This window comes from Vicugna pacos, chromosome 10 (genome assembly GCF_048564905.1).
Source record: "Vicugna pacos chromosome 10, VicPac4, whole genome shotgun sequence".
NCBI lineage: Eukaryota > Metazoa > Chordata > Mammalia > Artiodactyla > Camelidae > Vicugna > Vicugna pacos.
In genome coordinates, this window is record NC_132996.1 from 8,048,620 (window position 1) to 8,076,553 (window position 27,934).

At 34.4% G+C, this 27,934-nt stretch overlaps 1 protein-coding gene and 1 long non-coding RNA gene across 4 annotated transcripts in view; one reads left to right on the forward strand and one right to left on the reverse strand.

The window, feature by feature from the left end:
- CNTN5 (contactin 5) overlaps window positions 1-27,934 on the reverse strand; it is a 1,006,880-nt gene that overhangs the window by 775,797 nt on the left and 203,149 nt on the right. Inside the window, exon 1 of one of the 3 annotated variants that reach the window (XM_072968928.1) lies at window positions 841-916. The exons of the other annotated variants lie outside the window; for them this stretch is intronic. The gene's annotated coding sequence lies outside the window, so the exon portion shown is untranslated. Of the gene's footprint in view, window positions 1-840; window positions 917-27,934 lie in introns of those variants that run through there. 3 annotated transcript variants of the gene reach the window in all.
- Window positions 50-15,403, forward strand: LOC140698632 (uncharacterized). Its single transcript, XR_012076404.1, has 3 exons — window positions 50-468; window positions 1,085-1,234; window positions 15,119-15,403. It is a non-coding gene; the product is annotated as an uncharacterized lncRNA (long non-coding RNA).

Sequence of the window (27,934 nt, forward strand, 5' to 3'; positions counted from 1 at the left end):
GGGTGCCTGTGGTCAGCTGGGAATGACCTCATAAGGGAAAGGCCAAGCATGGGTGAAAGACAGATCTGCTCTGTAGATACATCCTGAAAATGAGCCCTATACTATGACAGACTGATTCTGAAGGATGTCCATGGTGGGCAACTCTTTCAAAGCACAGTGAACCTGGTTACTGAATTTTTGTTGGAAGAGAAATAGGCCAAAGAAAGGATATATAAATGGACCATGGACAGTAGCAAATGGTTTGTCTCATTGGTCAGGGCTATATATATAAACAAGGAATTGGGCTAACATGAAATGTGACAATGGAAAATAGTAAGTCCCCAGATTTGGAGCTGGGAACCTGGAGACCCTGATGAGCCAATGGTATAGTTCCAGACTGAAGGCTGGAAGACTCCAGACCCATGAAGAGCCAATGTTTCAGTCCAGGTCTGAAAGCAGGAGAAAACTGATGTTCCCATTTGAAGGCAGGTGAGCAGAGGAATTCCCTCTTACTCAGATGAAAGTCAGTCTGTTTGTTCTATTCGGGCTTTCAAGTTACTGGCTGGCACCCACCCATATTAGGGAGTGAAATCTCTTTCACTTAGCTTATGGATTCAAACATCACTCTCATTCAGAAACACCCTCATAGACACACCCAGAATAATGTCTGACCAAATGTCTCTGCCCCCCCGACCCAGACAGAAAGTTGCCACAAGATATCTTTTCTTAACCCCACATTGTCTTTCAACTTTCCCCAATTTCACTTCTGCACAACACAAGCACATTCCTCAAAAGAGATACCTATACTTACTGTTTTCATTTTCACACCTCACATTTATTCATTTCCCCATCACTATCTACCTTCATTCTCAACATTCCACTCTGCTTTCTTGAACCTTAGCAGAATCATATTCCTCTGTCAGACCCTCAAGTGTGGAATTCATCAACGTTCCATGCTGGCTTTCTTTAATCTCTGTAATCTCTTCTGAGGTAATCGTGACTTCACTCTACCACCTATTACCAAAAAATGACAAATTTATAACCCGTTTTTCCCTTGGATTTCTCAAACTCATGACAAAATTAACATGTCTAAATTTGAAACCAGGAACTATATCTGCTTCCCTTCATCAACCCTGCCAACAACCGTAACAATAACCGTATCATCACCATCTGATGTTCTCCATCTCAGTGAATAGTTCCACCACCTTCCCACTTGTTTTTTCCAGAGAGCCTACAGTACACAGAAGATTACGGAGTGAGTAAATTTCAGAATCCAGAATGACATAATTCAATCCACTTTTTCTATAAAGAGGAAATAAATTCTGTCATTTCTAAATAGATTTCATTGATGTAATATTGTGTAGAATACTTCCCAAATATTCAATTAAAGCCAAATATTCTTATTTGTCTTTTCAAGGATATTTAAAACCTGTTTTTTTAAATTGAAGTACAGTCAGTTACAATGTGTCAATCTCTGGTGTACAGCACAATATCCTAGTCATGCAAATACATACATTTATTTGTAAAACCTTAACTTTTGATTTAAGTGTTGATTATATTGTAGTGAACCATTTAGGAAATGCTGTCAATTTTTAATGATACCAGGTGGATCATTCTAATTCCAGATTAACTACATCCCACTGACATGATTTCTTCCCCACCCTGCTGCCACCTGTCTGGTACCAAACCCGCTCAGCTGTGGAAACTGACAGCTGGCTCTTCAGAGGGGAGTGGTGGGAGCAGGCGTCAGGTGAATATGACTCATTAGCAATGAAATGGAAAAAATGTGCAGACTTCCCTGCAGACATTTTGGATGATGCATAGTTCTTTTTCCAGGGCTTCTCTCCTTCTGACTGCTCAATTGAGAGCTAATTGCAAAATTATAATCATATTAATAATATGTTTAATTTTCAAAAGTTTTTGAAATTACTAAAATGTGATGCCACCTGGTTTAATTAATGGATTTATATTTCCTCAACACCAATTGAGGTTCCCATTTGGATATGAATCATAATGGCCAAAAAAAAAATATCCTGGTGTCTTAGCTCTCTGGTTATGTTCAGGGATATTGCATTAGAAAGAACCCTGGGATTGGGAGTTGGTATACTGAATTCTAGTCACTTATGAGCTACACAGAGTTGCACAGTTCTCTTAACTCCTGTGAACATCAGACTGCTCATGAAGAAAATAGAATCCTTATAATGGGCACAGTGATTAAACTATGCTTAATCATAGTTTTTATCTCCTTTTCCTGTTTCCTTTAGTTTTATTTCCTTTAAGTTATTAATAGATTACTTATCTCTCTCAAATCTCTCTCTTATATTTGTGAATTTTTCTGCTGTGTAAAGATCTTTTCATTGTGTATATGAAATATTTGAAGTATCAATAAAGATAGTATTTTATACTCAATTTTTCAAAAATGGACTTTTCAGAAAAGAGCAAAGATTGCTGAGTTATCATGAAATTAAACATACAGCCTTTTCACAAAAACTTCTCACATGTATTAATGATTAAAACATTTACAGAAAGTTTTCTTATAATAAGTTAATTGTTGTACAATGTCTCCTAAATGCACTTTCAACTATGGACAGTTAATTATGTTTAGCTAAATAATTTATCCCATTTCTAAGATCAAAATGGGAGCAACACTAAAATGACAAGCGTTTAATATACAAAAAAAAAAAAAGCTATCAGTGCACAGTGGCTTCCTGAGAGTACTGAAAGTAGATAGCAGTGTGTGCCTTTTAGGACCTTGGTTCTCAAGAGTGTGTCTAAATGTTAGTGACACACCAACGTGCTAAGAGTAACCCTCAAAACAAGAGAGACTGGCAGAGTCCCAAAAATAAACTTCTCTAAAACCACACCTCACTTTTTATCATTCGAACTCCTTCCTCAAGTATGTGCACTTGTCTCCTGACCTTTCTCACTTCCTGGCAGCCTGAAGCTCTGTCGTAAGTGGCAGCCACTAAAAGTCATACTGTTACATTTGTCACTGTTAGTTAAGAATACCATCCGACTTCAAGAAAACTAGAATCTTTCTCCTTTAGTCCTTTTTGGCTTCCTCAATGAGGGGTCAAAAGGGCTGCCTGCAGCAAGTAACCAAGCACAGAACGGGTTGTTGAAATTTTCCGTTTCATAAAACCATGAACTCCCAGACCACCCTTGTTACTGCCATTTGTCACACATGTACCACAAGCATCTTCTATCTTGAAAAACTCTCATCTCCCCTAAGTCCAATGTCATGAACAAAACTGCTTTTCAGACACCACCGCAAAAAATCTTCACAAAGGAGACAGCAGGCTGAAGTCAGTTTTTATAGGCTCTATTCTCTTAGGGTGCTGAGAATCTGTATGAGCAACTAACGCTGAAAAAGGTCTTCCCTGCCTTTCTAGCACTGGCACTGCAGCTGTTAGCGCTTCTGGTGTCAAGGTACAAGTGTCAGGAAGGCACTGTCAGTAAAGTAACACCCGTGAAAAACAGCCTGGCGGTCTGGCTGGCCGCCAGAGCCGCAATCACCTCGTTATATGCCACTTGGAGCTGGACTTCTGTTATCACTGTTTCCTCCAATTACTCTTAATCGAAGCAGAGGGATTTGCTTCACATCAATAGAATGAAATATTTTTTGACTCTTTAAAAGTGTAATTTCAAAACTGAAGACTAACTGAGGTGCTTAGAATATTATGGTTCAGCTTCCTGTAATTCATAAACGTGTCATGGGAGGAAACAGCTTGCATTAAAATGTGTTCCCCAATTCCCCAACCCTACTCTTCCATGAAGAGAGTATATTTAAACACTCCTCCAAATAGATGAAAGATGTACAATACTTAAATGTGTCTTCTGATAACTCTATGAGTTCTCATTAGAGAAAATTATCCAGATATAGGTAGAGATGTTTAATCAATGAAGCGATTTCTTAGTCTTTAAGAAACTCTAGGATCTATTACAAAAATGTATGAAGAATTTTATTATAGCTTGCCTTTCCTAAAACTTTGATTTTTTAATTGAAGTATAGTCTATTCACAACGTTGTGTTAGTGTCTGGTGTACAGCATGGTGATTCAGTTACACATACAGACACGTACATATTCTTTTTCATATTATTTTTCTTCATAGGTCACTACAAGGTATTTAATACAGTTCCCTGTGCCATGCGGTAGGACCTTTGAGTTTGGTACAGTGCCATAACAGCTAAGGGGGAGTGGGAAGATGCCTTTCCCCAGGGATTTGAGTATTGACAAACTGCTCAGCATCATCAATTACTTTATGATTTGCAGTTATCATCAGCTTTAATCTGCGATATGGTAATTTACTAACCTATTTGTCAGCATTTACAGAAGGATGCCCTTGGCGTTGGAGCAAAGCTTGTGGATACTTTTTCTGGGGACAGCTGCCACCAGAATACATAATCAGAAAATAAGAATGACCCCCCCTAGAAAAAAAAATGGCAATGTTCCCTTTATCTTGCAATTAAAAGGACAAATATCATAGGCATTACTTTCCCAAGTCTATATTTTATGTGTATATACACAAGTACACAAATTCCCACGAGGTACAAACCTATCACTTACATCATTCTATCAAAACTGCTTTGCTAAGATGACAGTAGCCTTCTAATTAAAATAAATAATTACAAAAAACCTCACTGGCTTGCAGTGTATGTTTAATCAATGCAGTCCCCTTCACTCTCTAATTACTGCCATCAGTGGCCTATTTCTGGAATTTGTCTTGCAAACCTCTAAGTGTCTAATCCATTTACCCATATGGACATCTTATAGGTCCCTCAACCTTATTCTTTTCATGCACCATATAACTTTTACTTTTTCAATATTACCTATTTTTCCTATGGCTTTTTCATCCATGCAATTCCTTGGCAAAAGCAGAATAAAAGAAAATAAAATATAAAGCATCATTTTCCTTGATCTTTTTTTTTTTAGCCCAGCTATTCTCAGTAATTTACTATATTCTGCAACTGTAACTCAGAAATAGGTGCCAAATCTGGGCCTCTTTCCCATCCTCAATACGAAAGTTCAGTCTGGGGCTTGCCTCACTTGGCCAGTAGCAGTAACCTCTTAACATTTTCTTCCTGTCCCTCTTTCTCTCACTACCTCAATTTGTCCTGTCCTTTAAACCAAAACCTGTTTGTGTCCTTACAAACATTCTACAGTGCCATGCTTATGAACAGAGGCTTCCATAGGTGTCCCTTTGCCAAAAAATAATGCTCAGAATCCTTAGCCTTTGGCTATTTACAATCTATTTTTTTTCCAACTTTATTATCTGATAGTAACCCTATGCTCACTGAACTACTCACCAGACCAGATGCTTTCATTTTTCCAAGATGTAAAATGTACTCTTCAGTCTGCTTGGAATAGACATCATCTTTCCTACCCTTAATTATCTCACTACTCAAAGTATGGCCTGCAGAACAGCAATATCAGCATTGCCTGGGAGACTGGTAGAAATGCAGACATTCAGGCTCACTCCAGGCTAGTGAATCAGAATCCTCCATTTTACAATGAGCCACTTTTTGTCATACACAATAAATACTATCTCTTTCACGAAGTCACTCTTTTTTTTTTTATCTTTGCACTATACTCTTTCCACGTCCAACCATTCCTGATATTTTAATTGTATTTGGACCCTCCTCCTGCTCTGTTCTTCCTCCTCTTGCATCTCATTTACTTCTCCTTCTCCCTCTTCCCTCTTTTTCCTATTCTCCTTCACTTCCTATTGTTAATAGCAGCAGTAGCAGTAGTTGTTATATTAACATATACTTCTGGTTGTGTGCCATTTAATTGCTCAGATTTATTTTTCTTCTAACTTGAATTTCCAGCCCACCTTGCTCCAGTGATAGCTGGGTTTTCTCTTTTCTTTGCCTGGAAGTAAGTACTCTTTCTTGCTACTTGATGCTGAAGGTAAAATTAGCCTTTACAAACACAGTCACTACAGAACCAGTGAAAGTAGTTATATGGGATGAAATGCTGTATATCCAACTATGTATGCTATGATATGATCATAAAGTGAATAAAACAATTCCAAATTTTTCATGTGGTGGATTAATAGTACATACTCTTTATCAAACTATATCTGTATAGTTGTAATTTTTTTAGAAGAGCAATCCTGGATTGCTAAAATACTTCAATTGTTTAAAATATTTTATAAAACATGAATGTATACATACTTCACTTGAATTAGCAACAAATAATTAGGTTTTTTTAAAACCTTTTTTATTGAGTTATAGTCATTTTACAATGTTGTGTCAATTTCCAGTGTAGAGTATAATTTTTCAGTTATACATGAACATACATATATTCATTGTTGCATTTTTTTTTGCTGTGAGCTAAACAATTAGTTTTATTTATTAAAAAGATGAATGTTTAGAAAATTTATGTGACATGACTTTTTATATATGTTATGCCACTGAGAAGCTATGCATACCTTCAAAAGTAGCATTATTCAATTTAGAAAATACTGGTTGATTACCTGGATCTTGAGATTCACTTACACAAGGTCAAAGGGCTTTCACGTATTATCTAGTTCTGAACTCTGGGGCTAATAGCGGTTCACATCTACTTCCTGGCTCATGTCCCCAGATACCTATGAGTAAAACAGTCCTCAACATTCTTCCTTATTTGGAGCCCAGCATATACTCATTCTAAAATATCTTCTTATAGACAAATTCTTTATTGAGTCAGTAAAATCTGGGTTATGACCAAGGCTGAAATGACATAAAATTATGGCACCTTTTTGCAAACTCAGTATTTACTAATCTAGATGAAAATTATTAGATCAAAGCTTTGCTTTTCAGCTGTCTTGATTATTAAAAGCACAATTTAAATGGGCTTTGTTAAATGGCCTTTACAATCAAGAAATACAAAATTACTGAATATTAATTTTATGTGAATAATCCTTTTTATCAGAAATTAATTTTTCTTTGAAAATGTACCATTTGAGTTGAAGTAAGATTGCTTTATATCACATGCAGGGTCTGTGTTCTGTGGTAAACTTTTCACATTTAAATTCACGTAAGCAAGAAAGATCCTCATAAAATAATAAATCACTTTGTCTTCTCATTCAATAGGTGAGAATTTTCCTACTGTTTCAATGTTAACACTTTCTTAGCACGTTTTTAACTGTCTGTAGAAATCTTCAGTCTAGAATAAATCAGTGGATGAATGTGTTGATCTCAGAAATTAAAGATTCAAATAGAATATAGATTAATAAGACCACCTTTACAGCCAAAGAAATGAAGATCTGTCAAACTACAACTAATTCAAGCTGAAAATGGGTCATAAGGATTTACATATTTCAAGTTAATTTGCTTTTACTCCTGAATCATGACCTACATTTTATGAAACTGTTTTGCCAGTGTGATCCTATATGCTGATTGTTAAACCTTATTTGGTTTACATTTGATGTCTATTCATTGAGCTTAGCATCAAGTATTGGGGAGAAAGTAACAGTAGTAGAAAAACAACCAGAAAAAGCCTTGAAACCTTGGATAATGTGATATTACCTGAGAGGAAGGTTAGATTGTCCATCGAAAATTAGATGAAGTATAATTCCAAATAGTTCTAGCGCTCCAGTTCTTTTATCCTTTCCTTCTTTTCTGCTTTCTTTCTACTAAAACCACTCTTTTTCCCCATGAATAAGGATGACTACAATCATTAAAATCTTGTTTCCTTGTCTTTTTAATAAAAGACCTGCAATTACATCTTCATTTTTCATTTTTGCCACTTAATTGTTGAAGGACTTAGAACTAATATCTTAATTTCTCTGAATTCCTTTTTTTTCCATTTATCATACTGGATTTCTTTAAGAATATAATAATAATGATTGTGGAATACTTGCCAAATGCTGCAAAGTGTCCTCAAAACTTCACACGCACTATTTAAACTTTGCCTCACAAAAATCCTACGTAGAAAAACTATGTAATCTGTCAACACCATATAATTTCATGTAGGTAGACTGAGTAGAGCCCATTTTCTTAACTTCCAGCTATTTTATAATGCCTTCTGCTGAATGAGAAAGAAGGATGTTATAACAGAAACTATTAAGTATCATATGGAGAAAAAATGCATTTTATGAAACGTATGCATTGTGTGAAACACTATCCGTACTTAATGCTCACAACTAAATAAGGAAGTCATAAAGAAGTTATCATTACGATATTTAACATATAAGGAATCTAAGGCTCATGGAGAGTCTATAATATTCCTCAGGTCTAAGTGCAAGTATGTGGCAGGATCATTTTTCAAAACAATATATGCTGTCTTTAATCCAGGCACATTATATTGTATCTCTTTTTGCTCTCAAATATCACCATTCCATTGCAATTTTTGAGAAAGCAAAGGATATATATGTTACTGTTATTATGTAACATTTAATTGCTTTGTTTTGCTTTTGTTTGCTGGATTTATGTTAATTACCTATTTTGGGAATCAAATTTCACTGGGGCAAATTTTCTCTACTGCATTTCTGATACTTCATTTCAGATGATGCAGGCCTGTTCACAATCAAAGAATGATTTGGTAGCCCTTGGAATTTCTCTCCTGTCTGAAAGGCAGTGGCAGTCAACAAAACAGCCATCTGTTGTGATGTCTTCAGAGACAGGACTTAGGAGATATATAAAGTCTGAAGAGAATTCTGCAACTAGTTGTATCTCTAAAGAGTAAATAGGGTTAAGAAAACAAATTCACATAAAGAGAAGAAAATAAAAGAAAATATTTACTCTTTCTTTAGGGTTTTAAGGATAGCCAGAGAACTAAAGGTACTGGAATATTATATGAACTAATAATATGGTAAATTATAACAAACTAGCATGAGAATAAAGTATAATTGCCCTAAAATTATAACGCTATTGATTTCAAGAGTTGGACTTTTTGAATAGGCCTATATTTTAAGAATCACTAAAAAATAAATTTAAGTTTAGTTTAGGTTATTTTTATACCTTTGGAAAAGATCAAAATAAGAATGGTATGTTTTTAATCAAAAGAGTACCCCGCAAAAAACTTGAGAATGGTAGTGTGATGAGCTCTTTGAACTCTCCCTGGTGAAACAACCATAGTTGGTGAAAATCATTAAAAACTTCTTTTAAGTCTCTGGAAATTGTCCTAAGATCACATAACAAATTAACAAATATTTGTTCAAGGAAATCTACTCTATCTGTGTTAGAAGTACCAGAGTTTATGGTACCTGAGCCATGACTTGCTCCTTCATTCCATCCTTCCCATCCCCCCAGGCCCTCCAATGAGATGAAAAGCTCTGGTAGGTGTGGCCAAGAAAATGGGACTCCCTAGTTGAGAGCTATGGTATCTCAATACCCTACTTATTTTATGTAGTCAACACAAAGCTGAAACCAAAATCTGAAAATGGCATTATAAGAAAAAATACATATACAAAAATGATCTTCCTAAATATGATACATTACTATATATAAAATAGATAAACAACAGGGACCTACTATGCAGCACAGGGAATTATATTCAGTTTCTTGTAATAACATATAATGGAAAAAAATCTGAGAAGAAAAAATATATATGTATGTATACGTATAACTGAATCATTCTACTGTACACCTGAAACTAACATTGTAAATCAACTACACTTCAATAAAATGTTTCTTTAAAATATGGATAAAAAATTCTTTGACAAAAAATTAGCAAAGCAAATCTGGAAACATAAAAATGTAGTATATTACAATACAGTAGGACATATAAAATTATTGTATATTGTGGCACAGTAGGAATGAAAGCCAGATGAATTTCCTACTTAAAACTAATCAAACTAATTATATCAATAGAATAAAGGAGGAAAAAAGGCATATACTTATCGTAATGGATGCAGAAAAAATGTCTGACAAAATTCAAGCAACAGAGAATTAACAAATTGTGATACATTTTCACAAATAAAAATAAAGACTTCTGATAGGAACAACAGAATCAACAAATCTCAAACATTATTGTAAGGACAATTTCAAGATGCAGAAGTACTACATGGTATCATTTTTATTAATTTGAAGAACAGGGAAAACTCATCTATGATGATATAAATCAGGAAGTGGTTGCTTATTTGTAGGGAGCATTGAATGAAAGTATAACAAGAGTACTTCTCAGCTAACAGAAATACTATATTTTGATTAAGATGGTGGTTGCACAGGTGTATATATTTTTCAGAACTTACTAAAACATACACTTTTGACAAATGAAGTTAATTGTGATGTAACTTAAAGCAAATAAAAGGGTAAGGAAGGGCAAAATAGGTAAATTATCTTATGAAAATTTTTCTAATGTAACAATTAACATCATAACTTATTATATGGCTATACCATTATTTAAGTTGTTGGACATTTATCTTGCAACCAGTTTTCTGAGATTTTAAATCATGCTGGTATAAATGTCTTTCTGAAAACACATATATTTACAGTTTATAACATTTTCTTGGGAGTTGGTTTCTAAAAGTTGAAATATTTTATGTTTCATTATATTATTTTTTATTTGTATACAATTTTAAAGGTTACTTTCCATTTAAAGTCATTACAAAATATTGGCTATATTCCCTGTGTTGTATGATTCATCCTCCCATCCTATCTTACACCCAATAGTTTGTACCTCCCACTTCCCAATCCTTGCACTGCTTCCCCCAAACCTTTCCCGGTGGCGACCACTAGTTTGTTCCCTATATCCGTGAGTCTGCTTCTTTTTTTGTTATATTCATTTATCTGTTGTATTTTTTAGATTCCACATATAAATGATATCATATATATTTCTCTTTCTCTGTCTGACTTATTTCACTTAGCATAATACCCTCCAAGTCCATCACCTCAACCAAGAAAATGTATATTTTCAATGCCCTTAAAAGTTTCTTTAAGTCTCCTTCTAATCCTTCCTTCTGACGTCATTACCAAGTAATGGCTGATCCATTTTCTGACACTACAGAACACTTTGTATTTTATAGTATTTTTAATATAATAGAATCAGTTGCTATAATTTTTTGCCTTTCATTCAGAACAATACCTCGAGATTAACCCATGTATTTATTTCTGAATAGAATTATATAAAACAATGGTTTGTTGAGTATTATTATAAAAAACAATGGACTGCTGGCATTCAACAACAACCAATGTAGGATTTTTTTTTTTGAGAGGTGAGTGCTCAAAATGATTTCCACTTTCACCTGTGTCTTGAAATACATCTGGGTTTTAGTGTAGGGGGGCAGAGCCCAAATAAGAAGTAATGATCTTGATAAATGGAGAAGGCACATATTACAGGTTGAGGCTGCCACAGAAGTATCTGTGACTGGTGGAAAAGCATCCTGAATAGAGGGGAGGTTTGTATAGAGAATCCCTTACACTTGTATGGAAATTCTTGAATCCTTGGCCAATTTATGGACTGCAAAAATAACAGGGAAAAACTATGGAAGTTCTTAGAGGCAGCAGCTTCAGGGAAGCTGAGAACAAGTGAAGAACCTGGGATATTCCAGTGTTGAGAAGACACTAGTCTCCTGGCTCAGCCAGAATGCACAGATTGTAGTGGACACCCTGTTCTCTCCACTGGAGCCTCCCAAAAGCCATGCAACTTGGAGTAGAAGCATGACATAAGAATAAGAACTATGCTTTAAGTCTAAGGAAAAAAAAAACTAATACAGACCAGTCTTAATAAAGCAAAATCTAGGGATATTTAGCATCAAGGTGCCTACCATAACAAAGTACACCATTTTTTAGAGGAAGAATACAGTATTCAAGATCTCAACAATATGTAGCACAATACTCAACGTACAAAACAAAATAAAACAGTGAAACTATGCCCCACACCCACTGGGTAAATGACTGAATCAAACTTTTGAGCTTAACTTACAGAACAACAGAAAAACCTCTGATATGGACAAAGCCTGCCAACAGCTTCCTCTGAGCCAATGCTGTGTAGATGCATTGAGGGACTAGAATGACCCATCAGTGAACTTTGGACATCACAGGCCAACAATTCACCATATATAACACATAGAAACCACCTACTCTGAATTTGCATGAGATCCATGAAGAGAAGTGAAAGACAGTGGCACCTACACAGAGGAATCTCGAAATATTCTTTTACCCTTTCACCAATCATTTCTTAGCCCTGACACCCTCCTACTACCTACTCCCACAATGAATGCCCCACTCAAAAGCTGATGGAGAAACAGATCTGAGCTTTGCCCCCTGTTTCCTTGCTTAGCCATCCTGCAGTAAAGCCTTTTCTCTCTGCAGAAGACTGCTGCCCTGGTATTTGGTCTTTCTGTTGCCCAGCAGACAATGAGTCCACTTGCTGGGTTACAACAGCATCAACAAATTAGATATTTAAAGAAACAGAAGAAAATAACAGATAAAATGTCATAACATAGTGACAGATGCGTACCCATAAATGATCCAGATACTGGAGTTAGCAGGAAATAATTTCAAAATAACTATGATTAACATTCAATAAAGAGAAAATATGGAAAACAGATGAAAGGTGAAGTATCTTAACATAGAATTATAATACATAAAAAATTAAATCTATTTTTAGAGTGGTAACATACATAATCAAGAATTACTAACTCATTAAATGGATTTAACAGCGGACTCAGCAAAGCCACAGATGTTTGTAAATTTAAAGACAGGTCAATAGAAAATCCCCTACTTAAGCTAGGAAGGAATAATAAGAATGAGAGAAACATGACAAAAATGATACTATGTAGTCACATAGACTAAAGTCCTAACATAAGTATGATAAAAACTCCAGAAAGAAAGGAGAGAGACTGAGACAAAATTAGTATCTGAAGAAATAATGAAGGACATTTTTCTGAATGCCTGTATCCATTTTGTATTTCCTCCTTGGGCATTTGTTCATTTGTGCTCCTGGTTCACTTTCTTCTTGGTATCTCAGTATTTTCTGTAACATTTGTAAAAGCTCTCTATTTTATTATTATTAATTTTAGAGTATCCCTCAGAAATCAATTCTAAATCATTAATAAGCCTTTATCATACGCTTTTACAAAAATGTTTAGACTATCAGTTTTAATACGGTAAACCCAAACTCATCTCAATATGGCTTGCAAAAACTTCCCAAAATCTCTCTAAATAAGTTAGTCACTCACTTCTTAGCTTTTGAAAGTACTTATACTATACATATATTACAAAAATCTGGTGACATTTTTGTTTATTGATTTTTTTCCTACTCTAACATGAACTCTTTAACATCTCTTTATTTGTAGATTCTCTGTAAATCTTTCTTGAATGGACAGAAAAATAAAGGAAATATATAATAAAAACAGAGTAGGAAGTTACGATTTACAGTTGGTACTAAAGGGAAACAGGAAACAAAGGCTGTAGAATATGGTTTGAATATTCTCCATTATCCTGACAGTAAATTAGCTTTTCATTTGGATGTTAATTTCTTACAGAAGAGTTTGATGCATTTTAAGTTGATGCAGTAGTGCATGTTATTAAACCAGGAATCATAAATTATTCCTTAAATCATCGAGTCTTGGGAAAATAGAAAGCCAATGAATCATATACCATTTGAACATTGATTTAGTTTCTGCACAACCTTATGCTGGGTTGGGTGTATGTGTTCTGGCTCCAGCAGGTCTGCATACTTTATAATTTGCTTGAAAACTGCGTGAAAATATTCCCAATGATTTCTTGTAAAATATGACAGCCTGACATTTTCTTTAATTACAAGACCTGATCTGTTTAATAGCACAAAATTGGCCTCCAACTTGACAGGCCTCCCCTTAAAATCAATGGTTAGACTCTAGGGCACCAGCTTGGTCATCAAGATCAATATTAGAAAAAATATAGCTTGTCAGGACCTCTCAGCCTTTTATTGATTCAGATAGGTAGCAGCTCACAGATTGAATAACAATATTAGAGCTCTGATCCAACAAACAGAAGCCTCTTACATTAATTTCAGTATAGGTAGATGAATCTGTGATAAATGACACAAGCATAATATAATTATCCAAGTACTATAGTTAGATAAAGCTAAATGTTTTCAGAGGGAAAAAGAAAAAAAATATATATATATATTCCCCCCATATATATGTATAGAATACATTTCTTTAGGTTTTTTAGTTAGTGAACAAAATAACAAAAGTGTTACCTTGTTCTTTTTAGAAATAAAACAAAACAAAAAAGCAAAAACAAATCATTTTTAGCATTCCCAAAGACAAGGGAAATCAACAGGAAAAGAAAAGGAAAAAAATTACCATACGAAAAATAATTTATTTTCATTTGAACAACTTTTTTATTTAAATAAAAATGTGCTAAAATTTTAGACAGAATATTTAACTAGAAATCATAGTTCTACAATTCTAGTGCCAGATATTTATATTATTACTTAACCAAAAGAGCCTTGATTTCCTACTCTGTCAAATGAAGGACTAGGAAGATACCATTTAAGTATTATTTTAAAACTCAGGGGAAAAAACACACATAACAGTCAATTTTACTTTTATATTTCATTAGTAACTGAATTAAGTCTGAATAGTTGTTTTATTTTCATTTCTAACTTGAATGTTAACAAAAGGTTTGAATGCAAGTTCCATGAATGGGGAATTAAGAATTGAAACCATACCCATGATATTGCATCTTACTACAAATACAAAAAAAAAAAAAAATCAGAAAAGGGTTTGTGATTTCTTAAAACTTTCAATAATTTAAGGATTTTGTATTTAACACTGCTGAACTGTACACTTACTTAAAAATGGTTAAGATGTTAAATTCTATGTTATGTGTATTTTACTACAATTAAAACTTTTTTTTTAAATACAAAACTAGTTTAAAGCTTTTAGTTTAGTTTATACTAAAAGTTAAAGAAGTATATATCAACAATTTTTAGTTCAGAATAATAATGAAACCAAGAATGACCATGTGGTGTCCTCCTTGGTAAAAGTCTTTCTGTATTCCCTGTTTCTTATTTGTGGGAAGAAGGCTTTCAGCCTCCTTGGCCTTCCCTGCGTTTCAAAGGGCAAATCCAAACAGTTACTAATTAGGAGAGTGAGGGAATGCAAAAAGAAACAGTAATGTAGCATGGGCCTGATCCTGCTTCCTCCTGGGGGTGGGGGTGGGTAATGTGCATAACAATCTGATACCTATCTCTGAATCTCTCTGATTCTCCTAACAGAACTAAGGCCCCAACCCGGAGGATGGTAAATTTCGGCTAAGCACAAGCCTGTGGACCCCAGCGGACTTGTAACCAGAAGGCTGATGATTCAGATTCCTGCTACCTCACTACCTACCAACCAATCAAAAGAGAGTTATACACCCTGCAGCCTCCCCACCCCATACACAGATTTTGCCTATAAAAACCCCTTCACTGAAACCCATCAGGCAGTTCAGGTCTTTTGGGCATGAGCCACCCATTTTCCTTGCTTGGCTCTGCCATAAGTAAATCTTTAATTGCTCCAAACTCTGATGTTTCAATTTGTTTGGCCTCACTGCATTGGGCACAGGAACTTGGAAATATCTTTATATGTCTAGTTAATTACTACACTAACAATGATCACTCAGTGGATGTATACAATTTATTAGGCACTATGGTAAGTATTTTATTTCCTTTACTTCATTTATATACTTCATATAGACCTTTTAAAATTTACCATATATATATATATATATATATATATATACTTCATATATTTACCTTATTTTTCTATCTGTTACCTCATTTATTACATTGGTGCACAACAGCCATAAAGGTATTACTCTACATATGAAAAAAATGAAACTAATACTTGATGAATAAATTCCTCACTGTCCAGAGATAATAACTGTCATCCAAATAGCTCGGATTTAGGATCATTCTTCTCACAGTTAAATTCAATTTTTCTACTGTGATACAAAGTTTCATATCATGCTGCTTATCTTAAAAACTTAAAGTACAGTTTTTCCCTATAACTTGAGTTACATAGTTTCCTAGAAAAATGTGCTATCTTTGGATAAAATTTCAATATTTAAAAACTATATAAAAATTCAAATTTTTAATAACTCTTCTATCAAAGATAAAACCCTTTCAAATAAAAAAATGAAACTATAAGATTTTCCATTTCCTATTTAGAAAGTTAAAATGCCAATGCTGACTACTATTAACATTACTATGAATTTAAAATTTACCACTTAATTTTACAGAAAGAAAAATGCTTTCCTCAATTATTTGGAAGACTGTATATAATAGGCCTAAAGGTAGGACATTTTTAATGTATCACATCAATCAAAATTGGCCTAAAATTAATTTCATTGCTTCCATTAATTTTAGGCATTGATGACCAAGAAACTTTACCAAGTCTCAAATTATTTTGGTTTCATTTAATTGTTAAAACCTAACAGATGCTGTTGAGTGTCTCTTGTGTTAAGAAAACATATGAAGAATAGACACTACCTGTTTTCTTTGAACACTTTAAACTTTCCTGAGAGATCCATTTACATGTTCATGTATTTTTATCTCATAATTCATTCAGAGACACAAAGTCTTGGTAAGGCAGTGTCGCTGTGTTTTATTTAGCTTTTGTCTGAAGGTAACAGTTTGATTGCTGCTAGGCATGTACATCTTTCATTCTGAAATGGTTATGGCTGAAGTCATCTCCTAAATGAAACCCCAGCACTGTTCTTTAAAGTGGCTATTCTTTAGGGTTATTGGCAGGACATGGGAAAATAAAATAACATCTAAAATAGTATTAACCCATCGATAGGCCAATAGATAGATTTGTTAGCAACGACTGCTGAGCATTGCATCTTCTTTCTTTTCCATACTAAGATACTAGCCTTGGTCAAGTAGAGGCATGATTCCAGTGACAGGCAGTCAGAATTGATTCTTTGGCCTTCTCTGAGTGATAACACAAGCCTGTGGATAACACAATGCTTTAGGAGTGAAAGTACTCATTATTTGACACCAAGACTTGTGGCCAACAGTTGCTCTTTTCACAGTGGGCAGTGAAGAATCTGTCACCCAAAAGCACAACACTGAAACCTACTTTTTATAGCATCGTTAACTGGTGTTAGTTGAGCTATTTTCCAAACCTAAGGTAGTGATTCTGTATTGTGAGTCAGCTGCAGCCAGGATTTGTGATAGTACTTTGAAAATATGAATTACTCCCAGAATAATTCTTAAATTATTTTCAGAACAGAGAAGGGTATTTTTACAGGGAGCTTGGAATTATTCCTAGACTTTTGAAGGAATGTGAACTTCTTTGTAGCCTCAACTGGTGAAGTAAGGCAAATTGATTTATACCCTTAGCTAGATTACTTTCCATATATAAAGTGTACTAAGAGAATGGTTTTTGATGGAAGAGTTTGGAGGTTCTGAGAGGTAACTCTGGAGTATGGGACTATTCAAGATAGACTTGGTCTGGGAAGATCAATTCACACAGTGAATGATAGAAGCATTTGATTACTAGGAGCAGGATAGACAGTGAGAGAGGTCCTGGGTGAAGGAAGTTTAAGCATTTTAAAGACAACTTTTATCACAATTTTCTCATGCTCAGCTATGCTCTCTTTATCATTTGCCTCAGATTAAGACGTTGATTTAGCTTTCAATCATTTTAGATGTTACGATTTCCAAAGTATACGGTTCTTGGAGAAAGGGGACTTCATGTATGTTGATGCAGGTATTAAATTGAAAGAAGCTTCTAAAGGTTGTGTTTATAAGGAGGGGCTATTTTAAACTATTTATAGGTGTGTGCAAATATGCCATTTATAAGAAATTATGGTGTTACTATACAGTGAGTTTAACTTTCAAAAAAGAAACTACCAAGACAGAGATGAATTGATGTCCTAAACATAAATACAGTCATGCTGCTGCCTTTTTCAAATTTTTAAGTATCACCAGTAGAAATTCTCATATAACCACTTCGAAGATGTGCCCCATCCCCAGAGTGGTAACACTAGTACTGCTGAGTGCTTGCTCAAGCCCTTCGGACACTGATTATGGGAGGGAGTTTAGCACTGAAGTTTTTCAGCTAAAGAAAGTGGAAGGTACAGCTGACATTTAGTGGCATGTAACTGATCTACAGTGATGGCAGTTTGGGTCAAGATTTTCAATTCTTCCCTCCAGTTACAATCTCCTGTGTCATTTCCTATCTTTGGTAGGTCACAAGGTAGATATAATTATACTGCTATTTAATCATTTGCTCTAATTTGCATTAAATTGCTTTGATGATAATTGTGTTTCAAATTTGTAATACTAATTAATATATGTACAGTTATCCACTATTTAAAGTCATGTGTTCTGATTCTAAGTTTAGTGTTTTATATTGTAACAGTATCTATTCAGGACATTTTATAAATAAAATAAGAGTCCAGTGCTTACAAAAATTTTGAGCAAACCAGCTTATTTCAACATATATAGAGAGTGTAACACAATTTAAAATTTAACATTCAAAATTAACTCTATTCTAAAATTAATCAGCACTGAAGACCATATGGACTATAATATAAGGTCAATAGGGTGCTGGTGAATAAATGAATACATTATACTAGGCGCATAAAGTTTACAGTTCTTGTCATTGCAGAATTACCATAATTAATAAATATTAAAATATTATTTTTATATAATTTGTGTTTTATCTCTTAAGAGCTACAAAACATCCTGACAACTGCTATTTATGTATTTTAATATAAACACATATACATATACATAGGTATATTTAGTGCATTTTGTGTACCTTTTTTTATATGCATGTATATGTATGTGCACATAAGTACCTACATTTTCCTCTCTATCTGAAAGTGGAGAGTTCTTATGAAACCCTCTGTATGTCGAAAAGGCATAAAGCAAGGAAGTAATTGCCTTAGGACACATCTTGCTAAGGAGCTGCAAAATAAATCGAGCTAAAGCACAGGTACTTATTGACACAGTTCTGAGATATGGAGTGTGGTTCCCGGGGAAGGAGCTTGGCGGTGCCACTCCTGCTACTTGGGGTTTATGCTGACTCTATAATGGCTCCCTGCAAAACAAATGCTCAACACTATTTTCACTTTTTTCCCTTTTTCTTAAGAGCTAAAATCTTCCTTGCACTTCTTATGGTTAGCAAAAACAAGTACCTGTGTACGTCTTTCGTAAAAGTGAAGTGACATAAAGTGAACTTTTAAACAGCAAGGAATATCAGTATGCAGTGTTATATACCTAATTCCACAAGTATAAATCAGATACAATATAACCTACTTATAGTAAACATTAAAAAATATATTTGTATTTATTTGAATTACAATAGTATTCACAAGAAAATCCATTGCCAACTTCACAGCTATGAATACACCTGTTTGAAAATCAGTGTACTCTGGTGGTTCACTCCAGTTTGAGAACCTTCTGAAAACCACAGAGTTTTTCCAAAATTTTTTGATATACTTCTCAAGCATAGAATTATTAGTTTGTTTTATTTTAATTGAAGTAGAGTTGGTTTACAATGTTGTATTAATTTCTGATGTAGTGTAGTAATTCGTATATATATATATTACATACATATATATATTTTATATGTATGTAATATTTACCCCTGCCTACCCTCTTTCCCCACTTGTAACCATAAGTTTGTTTTCTTTCTCTGTGAGTCTGTTTCTGTTTTGTAAATAAGTTATCCTTTGTGTCATTTTTTAAACTTCCACACATAACACATAAGTAATATCATATGGTACTTTTCTTTCTCTCTCTGGTTTACTTCACTTAGTATGACAATCTCCAGGTCCATCTATGTTCCTGCAAATGGCATCATTTCATTCTTCTTTATGGCTGAGTAGTATTCCATTATATAATTACACCACAACTTCTTGATCCAGTCATCTGTGGACAAATTTTTTAAAATTGTCATTTCACATTTCGTAATATCCATCCAGTTAAAGTGTGTAGTTCAGCCATTTTTAGTATGTTGACTGAGTTTTGCAGTAAAAACTAATTTTAGAGAAATCCTAATGCTTCAGAAAAAAACCCTGTATCCTTTAGCAGTCACTCTCTATTCCTTCCTCTAAGTTACCTAATTCATTGGTTAGCAATTGTTAATGGTATTCCCTTATTATCTTTTAATTTCTGTAAATTCAGAAATGATGCTTCTTTAATTCATGATTTCATTAAATTGAGTTCTCTATTTTCATCTTGGTTCTAGGTTTATTTTGACGAAATTTTCAAAGATCTGACTTTGTGTCATTGATTTTATTGCTTTAATCTCTAGTATGTATTATTTATTTCCTTCTGCTTGCTTTGGATTTAACTTTTTTTTTTCTTTTTCTAGTTCATGAAGGTAGAAGGTTGGGTTAGTAGTTTCAGATCTTTTCTTCTTTTTTAATATAGGCATTTATAGCTACAAATTTCCCTCTGATGATTGCTATGATTATATTTTATAAATTTTGTTATGCTGTTTTTCATTCATTCAAATGTATGTTTCATCATTCATTTCAAAGTATTTTCTAATATCCATTATGATTTTTTTCCCCTTTGGCTCATAAATTTTTCAGAAGTCTGTTGTTTGTTTTCCACATATTTGTCAATTTCTTAAATTTTTTTTCTCCTATTGATTTCTTACTTAATCACACCATATTTGGAATCATATTTTGCATGCTTCTAATTCTTTTAAATTTATTGAGGATTGTTTTGTGGCTATTTTATGGTCCATCCATGAGAAAGTTCCATGTGCATATGAGAAAATATGCATTTTTTCTTGTTGTTGGGTAGAATATTCTACAGATACCTCTCTAGTCTAGTTGATTTATAGTACTGTTGAACTGGGTTTTTTTGGTTTTCTTCTGCCTATATATTATTGACAATTGGATTTAAAGTCTCTATTACTACTGTCTATTTCTCTCTTCAATTCTAGTTTTTACTTCATGTATTTTTGAACTCTTCTGCTAACTGCAAAAATATAATCGTATTTCCTTAGGGAGTGGCACAATTTCTATTATTAAATGACCCCCTTTGCCTCCAATAAAAGTTTTTGTCCTATATTCTGTTTAGTCTGATGTTAGTGTAGGTGTTCCAATTCTCTTTTGATTACATCTACACGATATATGTTTTTGCATAATTTTATTTTCAACCCTTCCATGTCTTTAAATCTACAAATATGTGTCTTATAAATAGCATATTGTTGGACCTTGTTTTTCTTTTTTTTTAAATCCATTCTGTCAATTTGTGCCTTTTTGATTGGGGTATTTAACCCATTTATATTTAATGTAATTACCTGTAAGGTAGGATTTGAATTTGATGTTTACTATTTGTTTTCTATATGTCTTATGTCTCTTTGTTCCTCTGTTCTTTGCATCAACTTTTTTTGTAACATACATATTTTTTAATTACCTTAATAGAAAAAGAAGTATCTATGTTTCTTAGTTCATGAAACAAGTATGTCCCCCCAAAAAGGGATAATGCAAAAGTGAATTTCCCAAAGTTGTATCTTATTTTTTACTCAGTAAAGAAACTTTCTCTTTAATGTCATTTTTACTATATAAAATAAGAAATCTTTTGTAGTATAATTTTAACTTCCCCCACATCCAAACACCATCACCATCTTATGTATCTGTTTCATACATTTTTAAGTTATTTGCATTTTCTTAGAGTGGAGCATATTCACTTAAAAATGTTTATCAGGTAACTTTTGAATATGACAAATATTTTAATGATCTTGATTTTGGTGATGGCATCACGAGTGTGTGCATATGGCCAAACTCATGGTATTCCTTAAATATTTGCAGCTCTTTTACTTATCAATTATACCTCAATACAGTTATAAAATAAAGCGTTATTTATCATTCAGTTTAGTTCAACAACCACTTTTAAAGGCTCTGCTAGGAGGAGGCAAGCAGGGAGTGCAGGGAGGCCAATTTAAGGTCTTATGTCTACTAAACCTAAAATCTATGCCTCCTCAGTGTATTTTCTACCGATTGCACTTTTTTCCTGTGCATGTGACAAACTTTCCTCTTTCTTTGTATGCCTTATATATTTTGTTGTTGTTTTGTTGAAAACTGGATATTTTAGATAATATACTGTAAAAAGTTTTGTATCAGGTGCCTCCACCCCTTCCTACCAAGGTTTATTGTTCTGTTTTGTTTTCAAAGGGAGGGGCTACTGTTGTTTTTATTTCTACTGCTTATTTTGCACTTTCTTGTAATAATTCTGTGGATTCTGTCCCCTATTATGTGTAACAATTGAGTTCTCTTCCACTCTATTCTTTTTTTTAATTATTGTTTTTTACTTTTAAAACTGACTTTATAGGGTCCACACTTGAGTCAGTATAATTTAAATGTTAGCTAATGATTAGTCAGAAGATTTTCTTAAATGCTTTGCATCTATGCCTTCCATTCTTTGTTAGGGACATCAGTTTACAGGACAGCTTTTGTTTTTGCCTCTTGCTTGCTCAGGACCTCTAAGGGGTTAGTGACTAGTGCCTTCTTCTTCCCAGGTATTTCCTGGGCATACATATAGCTTTGAGCATGCATGCAGCCTTTGAAAAACGCAGGAATACAGTGGAGCTTTTCAAATTTCTGTATGGTAGTGCATTTCTCTGGGATTTCTTTTAAATTCCTAGATAGACTGAAATTTTAAAAAAATTTGACCCCACCCAAATGTCAACCTTTTATTGATAGCAAAGCAGCAACATTAAAGAATGTTTCCCAGACACTAAGAGTAAGCACATGTCTCCATGCCAGGGTGTGTGTGTGTGTGTGTGTGTGCAGGTGTGTGGATATGTGTGTAACGAGTGAGGTAGTAAGCAATGGAACTGGGTGTGATGAAGAGTGGGTCTTCCCCCTGGTATCAGAATCGAGGGAGAAAACAGCATCTGAGGGGCTGGGTTCTAGAAAAGAGTCCTCAGAGACCATGTTAAGCTCAGCTCTCCAAAACAGCACGTGCTCTGGGCTCAGGCAGTGGCTGGGAGCTGCTGCACCAGCTGTGTTGTACTTTCAGGAGGGACTACTGTAGCCATGGGCATGTTCTCAGCTAGGTTCAGGTACATTCAGGTATAGCAGAAGGCAGCATGGAAGCCTAGGATGGTAGAAAAGGAAGCAATGCCTGGCTCCAAGAGGGAGAAGGCAGCAGCAGCACCAAGAGTCTCTTCTGTGGCACTTGGGCATATCTGCTGCTGGCAACAAAGCACATACTCTCAGGCCAGCATACAGGGAACTGACTAGGTTCAGCCCTGGGCTGACCTTCACCCCAGGAACTGGGCAATTTGCCAGTAAGTGCTGGAAAACTCCACAAAGTTCAGGGCAGCAGCCAGAATACTCCCACAGCTGACATGAAGCAAGTCAGTAATGATCGGCGGGGCTCCCAAGCTGGCTGGATGTCCCTAGAGGAAGAGCTACTCTCCGCTGAGGTGGGTATTCTCCAGTTTCAGACTGTTTGAGAATGGCTCCTCTGGGGTCTGCCATGGCACTTCTGGGATCTCAGGGGAAGGGACCATTACTGGCTATTGCACCTGACTTGTCGACATTCCACTGATGAACTGGCTTCTGAAGTCAGGGGGGCTTTGGCCTGGGCTGCTTTGAACGGGACGTAAGGAGTCAGAGCCCTGTCTTGGCAACATCATAGCCTTAGGCACTGGAGATGCTGCCAGCAGTATGCTATTTTTAAATATTGAGCTTAGAGTGGGCTTCTCCTATAGCAGCTGAACTGAGTCAAATCAAATAGCCACCATTTTTGGAGACTAGAGATTTCCCAGGGAAATGCAGGTTTGTGAAAAAAAAAATTGACTATGCTCTGTGGATAGGGTTTTTCACAGACCTGTAAACGTGGTTAGATCTCTGTATAATTTGCAATACTGCTGGCTTTTGTTTACTGCACCATTCAGCTAGGAAAGGAGGAGAGATGCGATAGCCCCAATTTGAAATATCACAGATCTCACTGTCTTACTGAGGGTCTGTAGTTTCTCTTGGACAGACTTCTGTAGATTTCACCAGATGACAGAATCCTGAAACGGTTGATTACCCCCCATATTTTCACTGCTTTGTTGAAATGAGTCACTGAGGTCCACAGTACGCCATTCAAGAATACAAGGTCAGAACTTCTCTTTTGAACAATCACTCCAAAGCCCATACCTCTCATCCTGATGATAATCATCTTAGACAGTTTTTCTTTTTCTTTTGGGACTTTAATCTTTTTGACACCTCTTGAAACACCTTGTTACTCCTCCTTCTAGTTCTGGGTAAGTAGTTTATCTCTTTATCTTTATTTCCATATCCCCCATCTTCAGTCTTTTTCTTTAATTCCTTACATATAGGTGTTCTATTTTTCTTTGATTTCACTGGTAAATTCCTCTTCCTTTTATCTTCCAGATTTAGTCTTACTTTGACCTGTTACATTTTCACTTATCACTGATTACTACCTTTCAATGGCTCTGCCTATCAAGAATCTGTTAATGTGGCAACTCTGTTCTTAACCTTGCAAGGTTTCATAATTTTTTCTCTTCTGTTTATAGTATCACTTTGCCTGTTCACTTCTATTAATTGAGATGCTCACCACCATGCAGATTATTCTTTTCCTTTTGCCAGCCTGAAAGTGTCAGCCCCACACAAAAGTTAAACAGCATTAAGACTGTTTTCAACAAACTTTTAACTTTATGAGTCTGACATTTCTGGAAGTGCCTTTCTGACCACATTAGCAAATGTACCAACAATGGAAGTTAACCATCAGATTTCCTGGTTCATACAATAATGGTTTTAAAAGCAACAGTAGCATTGATCCACTTTGCAAAATCACAGCATGATTTAGAATTTACGGATTGCCACTTATTTACATTCTTTTTCTCACCTGCCTTCTTATTTATATGAATAAATCTTCAGAACAGATGGTGGAAGATTATCAATAAAAGGCGTTGTTAGCCTCAGTGTGAATCCACTATGCTCAGTCAAAATGCATTGCTTAGCCACCTGCTCATTTATCACATTCAAGACAACTCTTTTCTGTTTTAGGCACTTTCTGGGTGAACAGCTATTTTTTTTAAATGGCTTAAAAAACAGATAAGATATTCATTTTTCTAACACTACTTTTATAATACAGTACATAGCCATAAATTATATAATATGTAGCTATAATTTATACCTTAATCTAAGCACTTTAATTTTAATAAATCATTTATATTTCTTATGTTTGAAGATTTATGTTTTTAGAAAGTAAATTTTTGAAACGTCAAATCAGATCTTAATTTCTACTAATACATAAAAACTGGGTTCTAAGTAGTTGGAATAGATTCAGTTACTATAAGATATGTTTACATGCAATGCATTAATTATTAAACTGTATGTGTTTTAGACTAGACGTTTGTATCACCCCTCAAATTTCTGTGCTGAAACCATAACCCCTAATGTGATGATATCAAGTTATGGGGCTGCTGGGAGATAATCAGGGCTAGATTAGGTCATGAGGTGGGACTCACATGAAAGGCTTAATGGTAGTCTAAGAAAGGAGAAGAGAGATGCCCACACCAAAGAAAGGCCTGTGAGAACACAGGAAGAAGGTAACCGTCCACAAGCCTGGAGAGAGCTTTCACCAGGAACTGCATCAGCCAACACCTTGACCTGGTACTTTCCAGCCTCCAGAACTGTGAGAAGGCTCTTTGGTTATGGCAGCACAAACTAACCAAGACAGTATGTTTATTTATAGATGTCATTATTCTACTGTCTTAAAAAATATATTTTGAGCAAGTCCCATTATTGCAAAAATATCATCCTTAATAAATATTAGACAAGAAGTGACCTTTGAAAACCTCTAAATTTCTCATTAAATAAATGAAAATATGATAAGCAGAAATGTAGTGGATTTATCCAAATATTTTTTACTGAAAAGCATCCTAGTTTTAATAAAATAACCTCTCACATTTTTATAGTATGTTCAATACACTTATTAAATAAATTAGAGATTTTTCAGACATTATTTTTGTAATATTAGTAACACATTTGGACAGAGAGCTGTTTTGGGATGTATATACAAATCAGCAGGTATGGGCTGTAAGACACAATGGTACAGAACATCTTGGATAAAATGCTAAGTATAGAATAGTTATGCTATGATAATAGTATCATATAAAATTATATAAAATATCAAAATTACTGAATGCATAATGAACTTAAATGAAGCTAACAAAAGTTAGAGAACTTTCACCAAGGCAGCATTTCATCAGTAATTACTGTAAGAATTAGTTAAATACAGAAATTAATTACTAAATATAAGAAGGATGTATATAGGAGAAGAGAGTTAGTCTTTGAAAAGCTTGCTGGCACTGTGTATTTCAGTTCCACTGATTGAGAAAATACCCTGCAATCTTTTTGGCAATGGAATCTCATTATCTACTACATAAAATAGATCTCCAATAACTAGAAAAGGAATCCACTTCTTCCCTATCTAATCTCCAGTTCCAACATATGAATGATGCAATACCTATTTCTGTAGTGAAAGCGTAATTTAATAAAAGAAATATCAACTCTCTATTTTTTTTTTAACTACATGACTTTTGGGCTCTTTGGGGAGGCTACTCATGGTAACTTTCTGGTAAACTTGAATTGCTTTGGAAAGTCCTGGTGTTACCCAGTCATGAGACACTTCAGAAATTGTAGTCAAAAGTAGAGGAATGATGATCATTTGCTTTCAAGGAGCAAGGACAAGTATTTGTAGTCAATGTCTGCTATTTACAAGGCATGTTTCCTAAATTATGCAAGTTTCTGTATCTTCAGCTTTAAAACAAGGATAATAATAGCTATTTCTCCTTTAATTTTGTGACTATTAAATGAATTAAATGAGGTGTCATTCACTCAATTAGTACCTAGTAAACAGTGGCTTTAATTTTAAATATGAAGGAAAATTAGTGTGGAAGAATTGGGAAATATTCAGTTTCTTTTTGTTTACTGTAGCTGAATATCACTATACAACTCCAGAGAAAGAAACAATATCATCAAAAAGTGATTAGAAATGCATCTATATTTTAAAAGTACTTAATAGTGTAACTACATAAGGAGACTACAATCATGGATGAGAAAACATAGATGCCAAGCCAAGACTACTATAGCAAAAAAGCTGTACCATTCATAACCATGAATCATAGTTCATAAAGGCTAACCATTAGAGGGCACATTCATTTCAAAGTAGTATAATGTTCCTTCTGCAATGATCTGAGAATGCTGCAATATGATACATGTGTATGTATCCCAATGTGTATGTATCCTAGGCACATCGAGAAAGAAAGAAAAGGTGGGGGCAGGGGAGGGATTATTTCTTCCCTAGCCAAATAATCTACTGCTAGTTTATCCTAATTAATAGAAATTTTGTGAAAATGTAAACAACTTAAATAGAAAATAAAGACACAAAAATATAAATAGATCACAGTAGCGGCAAACAAATAGCTTGATAAAATTAAAGAGGAGGGAAGAGACAATGTAATGTATGCTGAATCTCTATTAGGTCAGAAAATACATCAGTTGTTTTCCTATATGTTATCACCTTACAGTCCCGCTGAGAACTTGACGTCATTATCTCCATTATCTACATCAGGAATTCAGAATTAGAAAATGAGTAAGTTTTCTAAGAAACAAATGGTAGAACTATGCATACAGTCTAGCACTTGGCAATGCAAATGCTAATTTTTCATGATGCCTCTATAAGGATCTGGGAACCAAATACAGAACTCCAAATCCCCGTAAAGATGTTTCTGTGCTCTGGAGATTATAAATAAGTGACATACAGTTCATTTGCTTTTCCTGACTTCGTACTCACAAACTAGTGAAATTCTGACTAGATGTGCTAGCTCTTAAAACTACTCAGATAAAAGATTCTTATTATAATATGTGTAATTTTTCAAAATAACAGAATATTTTATTCAAGAAGGATGACTTAATAAAACTTGTTTTAATAGACCCTTTGAAGTGAATTTAGTGTTCATGTAAAGTGTAAGACTTGACAGGCATAGAGACACAATTCTATCCTTTGAAGATAATGAAACTTGGAAATGACATTATACTAATCAAAACAGAACTA